We start from the raw sequence: 9,431 nt of genomic DNA on the forward strand, positions 1-9,431 counted from the left end.
AAGAGAAACATCAATTTAAGCGAAACATATTAAGCAACACTAATAATAAATCAAAAACGTAAAATTAAACAAGCTTTTGACGATAGATATTTCAAAATTATGATGCTATGATGCTAGGTGTTTCAATTTATTTTCTCCAACTCCTGTATGTATGTTTGTGTGTGTGTATATGTGTGTGTGTCTGTGTGTGAAGGCGCATAACCTTCTAGTTAGTGTGTTGCACGCCAGATCGTGGGTTAGATTCCCGGGCTGAGCGGTGCGTTGAGCAGAACATTTCATCTCACGTTGTCCTGCGATCACTTCTACATTTGAGGTAAAAAGCACTATACACATGTGCAGGGAGTGTCAATTTGATGGATGGAGCGAGCTAAAGTGCATCAAAAATATTTGATCACCATAGAGAAGTCATCTGTGCAAATTGATCGGTAAGAATATATATGTATATATCTGTGTGCGGTGTGTGCGTGTATGTGTCTGTGTGTGTGTGTGTGCGCGTATGCGTATGTGTAGACATATTTATGTATGTAAATTTCAATTGCATGTTTTAGAGATCAAGGATTCAGCTTATTTTTGAGACAATAAATGTTCAAGTTGATGTGAATCTTGAATGTAAATTAGTTAAATACAATACCAGCCAACAACTTAATAGGAAATGGAAAAAGTAGATTTTGTTTGTAATTTAATCACAAATTTAATCATTCATTACTCGATCTGTGAAGCTTCAACTATTACTTACATGCAACTGCTCTCTCTCTCTCTCTCTCTCTCTCTCTCTCTCTCTCTCTCTCTCTCTCTCCAACTGTTTAATTAATATACAATTCATGAAATTAATTACTTCTTCAACCTGGCTTATATTCTCTTACTTCCTCTTCAAAAATATCTTTCTACGCAGTAACTTTTATGAAACAGTTTACTTTTTCAATTGCAATTTATGTTGTCTGACATCTTCAATTTTATTACGTAAAATATTCTCAACAGGTGTTGATTCATCTGCCCGATCAGATATGTTTTGGGTTTTAATGTTATATATTATAAATCATATTTCAAAATGTTTGCCAGTGTTAGCAGAGAAGGAAACAGACAACACACATCATCATATGCCAAACTGACAGCTCAGACGATTATTTCATAGTGAAAAGCAAGAAAGCTATTATGTCGTATGTCTGCTAGTTTTGCTTTTTATTTCTGTTTCTTTTGCTTTCTATTATGACATTTCAACCTCAATTCGCTGTTATTTATGTGGAATAAAATTTATCTGTTTTAATAAAAGGACAGGAAGAGAGGCTATACTGGTGGCTGTTGAGAAGCTTGAGTAGTTATTATCTAAATGTTCCACTGGTGTGCGTATGACAATGTTATTTATATATTTTGCAAACATGTTTACACACACACACACGCACACACACACCCCCACACGCACACACACACACACACACACAAATACACAGATTGCATACGATACATGTAGGAAGTCGGTGTCACCGCCTTGTAAAATGTGTTACACATACCACGGGGCAGAATTCCTGTTGAACCTACACCACGACCGGTGAAAGAGTGGCAGTCTCAGAATCTCTTGTCAATACGTGTGATGTTCCAGTTAAAAACAATCTTTTGTAACTCTTGCATGGATAGTAACCCAGGGATCGTTTTCAACTAACTTTCACTTCCTTTTTTTAATCAATGTAAGTACTCCTACAATCATTGATATTATAACCGTCTTGAGATACCACATTTTTTCAATTTCCCTGACCAAATCTTTATATTCACTGAATTGACCAAATTCTTTTGCCGAGATATATTATGAGTACAAGGAATACTCATGTCGATCAATAAACAAACTTTATTGTTGTGGTCTTTCACAACAACATACGGTTTATTAGCTTTGACGGTTCTGTTTGTATGTACTATCTTCTTCTTCTTCTTCTTCTTCTTCTTCTTCTTCTTCTTCTTCTTCTTCTTCTTCTTCTTCTTCTTCTTCTTCTTCTTCTTCTTCTTCTTCTTCTTCTTCTTCTTTTCGAGACACCATCTCTAGAAAGACTGTCAACGAAAACTAAAGAGCTGTTACTACTCATGAGTTGGGACTATTCCCATTCTGAATGTTACCCTTAGGGTTTAGCCGCATTTAAGTGGCAAATATACTTCACGTTGTCGTGCAGTTACTGTTTATACCTCGTTCAGAGATTTAACATTGCTTGTTTACACTTTTTCGAGATCAGTAAATTTTCGTTACTGGAAAAAGTATATATATATTTGCATTGGGAGCCCTTCGCATCGAAGATCGGTGATTGTCGTACGCTGACGAAGGGTAAAATCTCAGAAACCCGGGTCCGTGCGTATCATGTCAGATCGACGATGGGAAGGATGACTTCCCTTTGCAAATACTGACAGGGCACAGAAAGTGTGTCAATATGCAGCTGGAGGAGATGTTCTCCTGGGGATAAAAGCAACAGTAACATTCACCCTTAGGGTTTAGCCGCATTTAAGTGGCAAATATACTTCACGTTGTCGCGCAGTTACTGTTTATACCTCGTTCAGGGATTTAACATTATTATTAGTATATTTCATTGCTATTATTATTATTATTATTATTATTATTATTGTTATTATTATTATTATTATTATTATTATTATTATTATTATTATTATTATTATTATTATCATTACTTTTATTATTATTAGTTTTTTATGATGACTCACCATTTATTTTCCTGGTACGATGGAAAGTGTCTGCTACCCACAGCCAGTTGACTAAAGTTACATTTCTTTACTGACCATGCTTCAAGAATCCTGCGGATAAATCTTGCAGTTCCAAGCTACGCTGATTTGTTTTATGGCATTCTCTCTTTACATTTGTAACAAGCTTTTTGATCTACATTGGTAGTTGTGTGTTGATATTTCATAGCTCGACAATCACCATTGGTATCACGTCGACTATCTTCATTGCCAACAGCCTGCATATTTCCCACTTCAGTTTATCATAGCTGTTCACTTTTTATTCATTCTCTTCGATCCTGTTGTCACCTGGACATGCTACGTCGATTATCAGAGATATTTTTCTCTTCTCTGTTCACCACAATAATATCAGCTTTTCGATGTGTAATCTGATGGTCACTCTAAATCATCGATCCCCACAGGATTTTGTAATATTCATTCTCAGTAACTCCCTCTGGAATTTGGTCATACAACGTCTTTGATCTTTGTAGGATTTCCACAGAGCTCTCAATGAGTCATTCTTGCCATAATGTTATGTCGTCTTTTGTATTCGCGTTGTACCAATATCAGGCATTCGTTAACAACGTACCATACTGATTAACCCCTCTCAATACACATTCTGAATTTTTCGTTCTGAGTGTTGTCAATTCTATTCTTCACATAGTGTGTCCTCAAATTATATTTCCAAAGACAAAGATTGGTGTTGTGCTCAAAATTGACAGGATGGAATAAGATCCAAGCCTTAAAGACATGAGCGATTGCATCACTTCGTTATAGAATTTGAATCATAAACTGGTAAAATAAAGAACTGATAAATATGGATACCAAGACACGGAAACTATCGACAGTTCACGGAGCATTCCATCCCAAGAATGACACTGATAGTTTCTACTTGTCCAGAAGAAAGGGCGGGAGAGGTTTAAGGGCGGTATGTAAAAAATGACGTGAAAATTTTGTTGATACATGTGAAGTCTGGTTTCACCAAAATTGATAATTGTGTTAAGAAGAGAAACTTAAAGAGGAAAATCCCCTTCTCCGAAAAACAAATTGGTTTGGAGATGGCATGGAAAGCCGGTGCTTAGGGCATGGAAGACCGGTGGTTATGGATTCAGAGGAGTGACCATTATTATTATTATTGTTTTACTTCTCAGAGCGCTCAGTCTTGTTTGCTCTACTTGATGCCGTGAGACCGGATAGCAACTTGTCAAAGGTTTCACAGGTCTCTTCCCGCACATAAGTTTCGGTAATCGGTTGTTAATTATCATCGAAGACATTCAACACATAAGAACCAATCTTAAAATCGTAGCTATCCCTAGTAGAGCAGTTTTTTGGGCTTGCTCTGCTCACATGTCAATTCCGATTTCCCTTGCATATTTCTCGAACTTGATTGCCAGTGCTCCGAGTGTCCATACAACTACTAGGCTGACAGACACGCTTCTCATAGCCCACATTCTTGCAATTTCGTCTTTTAGTAGTCTGTACTTTTCAAACTTTTCTACTTCTTTGTCACTTATGCAAGTATCCCCAGGTATTGCAATAACTATGATCTTAGTTTCTTTGGCTTCATCACTGTCTGGCCTCCGAACATCGTTTAGGGAGTCACATTAGATTGTGAAATCCCAGACTATCCTATACTCCTTGTTTTCAGTGACTTTTGATTCAAGTTCGTACCATTTCTGTGCTCTGTCCAGGCCGTAATTTTCACACAATCTCCACTGAAAAAAACCTAGCCAAGTTATAGCGCCACCTTGTTTAGAGCTTGCTAATCTTACTAACAATATGTGAGATTGATCCGTTTTTGCTGTCTTATATCCTACAAAGGGGCGATTTGCTGCTCTTAACAATTTAGAACTTGGTGTAATTATATCTGTGAGCCTGTTCCTGGGCGTTAGAACAACGAATTACTCCAACAAATTTCTCAATGTTCCTATAAGTACCTAGATGATAATTACTTTCATAATTTCCCAAATTCGTCTGATGTCATCTTTTAGTGTCATGTACTTTTCAACATTTAGTAGTTCTTTGTCATCGACTCATACAATCTTATGTATGGCAATGTCTATGATCTTGGTTTCTTTTCATATTGTGAACAACATATATATCTGGTCTCCAGGCATCAATTACTGAATCACACGGCAATGTAAAATCTCACAAGGTCTAATATTCATTATTTTCGGTGAAGCATTTTGGTTTATACTCATACTGTTTTAGGTGATTCAACTTTTCTCCACTTTTAAAGATGTACCCCAATGTGATAAGTTTTATGCAAATCGCAAACCGTACTTTTCGCACAATCTCCAGTGAATGGTGACAGACTATCTTCATGAAATATGTCTCCCCTGAGGGAGTAGGCAGGAGATTGACCGGTTCTTTACCACTGCTCTACCTTTTCTAGGGTACTTTTGGCAAAGAAACGTTTCCTCTGTACTCATCTACTTCGGGACATTTTTATGCAGTACCCTTGTACTCTATACATGCCTGGACCTCCGATCTTAATTCCTCCAACTATTCAGCATATTTCTTATGATTATTTTTTTTATTCCCGTTATTACTACAAAACCTTCTTTAATAACAGATTTCTCACATCTGTTAATTCTTCCTTTCAAGTGCTAATAAACTATTCTGTGAACCTGAAGGAGCAGTCTATTGATTTTATTTGCAACAATCTGTTGATCGTATATTGGAACAATCAGTCGATTTATAACTATGTGCAAGCGTATGGGTATGTGTCTCGGGGTTGGGGAGATGGAGGTGGTGTAAATTTTGTTTCCCTAATCCAGAGGTCATCATTCCTCTGTGCATACTATTTTCTGTAATGGCGTTTGTCATAAAAGCTCGTCGGATGTATTGTGTATAATTCCACCCCTAACTTTGTTACACTAATATCGCGCCGATTTGCCCTTGTTTTATGTTAAGTGCACGCATTTGTTGAACGTGCAATGATTTTAAAGTTATTCAGTGGCTTTCGAAAATCGAAACCGTGAATGAAAAATGTCCACGTCTTCGGAAATAAAGTTAATGAGGAAAGTAAATTGAAAACGGGTCGAATATATAGTGTGAGGCCTCTCCAGGTCGTATAAATGTGTTTCGAAGCTTAGTGCGGCTAACCGGTGTTTGCCCGTCCATGTTTCGAAGGCTTCAAAATATAACCTATTAACTAAACATGGCTATATCTTTGTTGATGTTAATATCTGTCCATGTAATTCACGCTAGTTTACTCCGAAATAGTTCTCAATGCTTATCCCCAAAGATTTGTTATATCACATATGTGGAAGCATTTCAATGTAATTCGGTTAAATTTCCCAGAATTATTATGGAAGTAATTGTTCATCTACATGGACCTGCAGTTGTGGCAAAATGATTTCTACTATGAAATATTGAATTAGAAACTTGTGAATTCTTACGTTCAAGTATCCTGATTGATTTGTGTATTCTAATCAAGATACATATTTAAAGAATCTAATTTGAACCAGATATTGAAAATAAGTAGCGGATTTATACAGATCTGACATCTCATTGTTATTATCGATCAGAACAAGGTTACAACATATGTCCTTGATTTAAATAGCTTTCTTGTTGCTACGTATCCCAGAGTAGATATTACTGCATAGAAATGCAATGATGTTGTATAACCCTAGGTTAACCACAATCGAGCAGAAGAAGAATAAAATGTGTTACAGCTATAGCCATTCCGTTTTCTTTTCAGGTTGAGTGAATCAAATTCTATGCTATGCAATAAGTCGTTTTCATAAGAAGATAGAATAAATTTGGGAGAGATATGTTTACCGAAATACGACAACTTTAACACGAAATAACTTCGAAAATAGAAACTTTTTCCAGCAACGGTAAGAGTAAAAGATGTTCTATATGACACATTCTACCAGTATCCGAAGTTTCAAAGTGTTTAGTTAATTAATTCATCGAGTTGCCCAAGAAAATGAAAAGATCCGATATGTATTTTAAAAAATAGATTCAGAGCAAGACCCCCACTTGGTCGGTCCACCAGTTAGAAATAGTAGTTTACTCTCCCTTAAATCAAAGTCCGTCTTAAAAATGGACGCATTGACTAATATCTATCTGTGGTATTCTATAAAGTATGCTTCGTTATTACTAGAAAGATTTCGAATAAGAAGAGAGAGAGAGGGGAGGGGAAATGATTGAGCGAGGTATAGTGCGAGAGTGAATCAGAGAGAGAGAGAGAGAGAAAGAGAGAAAAAGAGAGAGAGATTAAACTTAAATAAGATCGTTAGAATAACATTGTATGAAATCGTGCAGATATTAATACTATTAATATGATAGCGTTTGGTGTTCAAATGTTGATAAAGATCTTGATTGTTACTTTTACTTTTTATTGTACATATTTTCTTATATTTTGCTATGAATAGAGGTAGCGTGGTAAAATGTTACGTAATGCCATATCAAGTAAGTACAGATGCTGTGTTTTTATTGCGTAGTAGATCAGAACAATGTCTATTGTACAGTGGTTGGAGTAGTTCCAATATTCCATTCCTTGAAGTCTATATCAAAATCAACATTCTCTTTTAAATTTAAACCCTATCGATTATTTTATTTATTACATTCGTCCTGATAGTTCTGTTTACATCAGTTTGGATTCACTTTCTATAAAGTTTTTGCAAATGTTTTCATTGTTACTGTTTCACAGAAGAACTAAGATAAACTTGTACTGAATAAATTCGTCTTCTATATAGTTTTACTCATGATCTGATTTGCGTTCAGCATTGTAAACCTTACTTCGATGAATTAAATTTATCTTTCCAGCATATTTGGAGTCAGAGGGAAGCATCTACTTGTTCACACTAATCGCTAGAAATAGCAGCAGAATCTCAATCAAAACACACATTATCGTCTTACGATGGACGCAGTGGCTGATGTGATGTCATTTGGTGTACACGTTTTTGCAATAAGGATGGATTGGTTACAGCTGAAAAGTATTTTGTTATCGAGCTTCTGTATTAGGGAATGCATATAATAAATCATGGGAGCGAAAATCAAATTTATTCAGAACAATTCGTTAGCATTGCTTGGGTGTTATGAAAGCATTGTTTATAGCAAACAAGTATGAGAGGATTTTACTCTTCTGTTAGATCTAGTGTAGAAAACAGATTATTGTTTTCGCGTAGAGCTAGTGCCAGTAAATATAATTATAATATATATAAACAGAAATGTTAAGTTCTATAAGCACTAAAATTGACAATACCTTAGCTTATCCTAAAATTATAAATCTAACTTTCCGTATTTACGTAATAGAATATACTTTTCTACTCTATGCAAAAGGCACGAAATTTGTTGGGTGGGAGACAGTCGATTAGATGATCCCAGTAAGCAACTGGTACTTAATTTATCAACCCCCAAAGGATGAAAGGCAAAGTCGACCTCGTCGGAATTTGAACTCAGAACGTAACGGCAGACGAAATCCCGCTAAGCATTTCTCCCGGCGTGCTAACGTTTCTGCCAGCTCGCCGCCTTGCAATGTAATATAATATCTAAATAACAACTTGAGAGGTCGATACCAGCTAATTAGAATATTAATACTAGTATCCCTAGTATTTGTTTCAAATTTTGGCACAAGGTCAGTAAATTCGGGGGAGGGGTAAGTCTATTACATTGACCACACTGCTCAGTTGGTACTTATTTTATCGTGTCCGAAGAATGAAAGGCAAAGTAGACCTCGGCTGCATTTCAGCTCAGAACGTAAATCGGACGAAATGCCGCTAAGCATTTTGCCCTATGTGCTAACGATTCTGCGAGCTCGTCTCCTTCCTCGTATCAATAATATTAAGGGATTAACCTGTATAACAGAAAATAATCGATTTTATTGTCTGAGAATGAAGGACAGAGTCAACTTCAGCAGTGTTGGAACACAGAACGTGAAAAGATACAAATAAATTCTCCGATACGTTTACTTGGGTACTATAGAAATTCTGACAATCCAACTTCATAACATGGTTAACGGATGTTCATTTGTTGATCCATAAATCGATGTTAATCTAAACACTTTAATATATGTTGCAAGGAAATGCAATAATTATAGTTTCTACAGTAAATGAACAATTATTGTTTTCCAGTAATTCATGGAATTGCTGCATTCGTGTTAGTTACGTGAAGTAGTATGCTACAAAGATATTCTAGTCTTCAATATTACACGGAATCTCCTTTTCTCATCGCTCCTGGTTTGTCATATTTATTTCTTTATTGCCTACAGGGGGCTACACAGAGAGGGGACGAACAAGGACAGACAAAGGGATTAAGTCGATTATATCGACCCATGTGCGTAACTGGTACCTATTTAACCGAATGGACGAAAGGCAAAGTCGACATCGGCGGAATCTGAGCTCAGAACGCAACAGCAGACAAAATGCCGCCAAGCATTTCACTCGGCGTGCTAACGATTCTGCCAGCTCACCGCCCTCCTTATTTTGTAACATTAACTACAAACTGTGGGGGGGGGGGGGTGCATTCTCTACTAAAATAATATAAACCTGTTTTCTTTTTATTAAGAAAGCCATACCATAATTATAACTGATTATATTTTAACTCATTACAATGAAGTTAGAAGTTTATATTAATACACAAGTGCGCTGCACGTAAGCAGAAGTGACATGACATGGAATATTCATTGTTCCAAGTATTTAGCCTCTCAGGTGTCATATTCGAAGTCATCTTTACGACACAACAATGGAATAAAATAAACAATTATT

The 9,431-nt window shown here is 36.2% G+C and overlaps 1 long non-coding RNA gene across 1 annotated transcript; it reads left to right on the forward strand.

The window, feature by feature from the left end:
* The first annotated feature begins 1,337 nt into the window (after window positions 1-1,337).
* Window positions 1,338-7,730, forward strand: LOC128247346 (uncharacterized). The gene is made up of 3 exons (XR_008263741.1): window positions 1,338-1,682; window positions 6,419-6,557; window positions 7,492-7,730. It is a non-coding gene; the product is annotated as an uncharacterized LOC128247346 (long non-coding RNA).
* The last annotated feature ends 1,701 nt before the right edge of the window (window positions 7,731-9,431 follow it).

The sequence above is a fragment of the Octopus bimaculoides genome, chromosome 3 (genome assembly GCF_001194135.2).
Source record: "Octopus bimaculoides isolate UCB-OBI-ISO-001 chromosome 3, ASM119413v2, whole genome shotgun sequence".
NCBI lineage: Eukaryota > Metazoa > Mollusca > Cephalopoda > Octopoda > Octopodidae > Octopus > Octopus bimaculoides.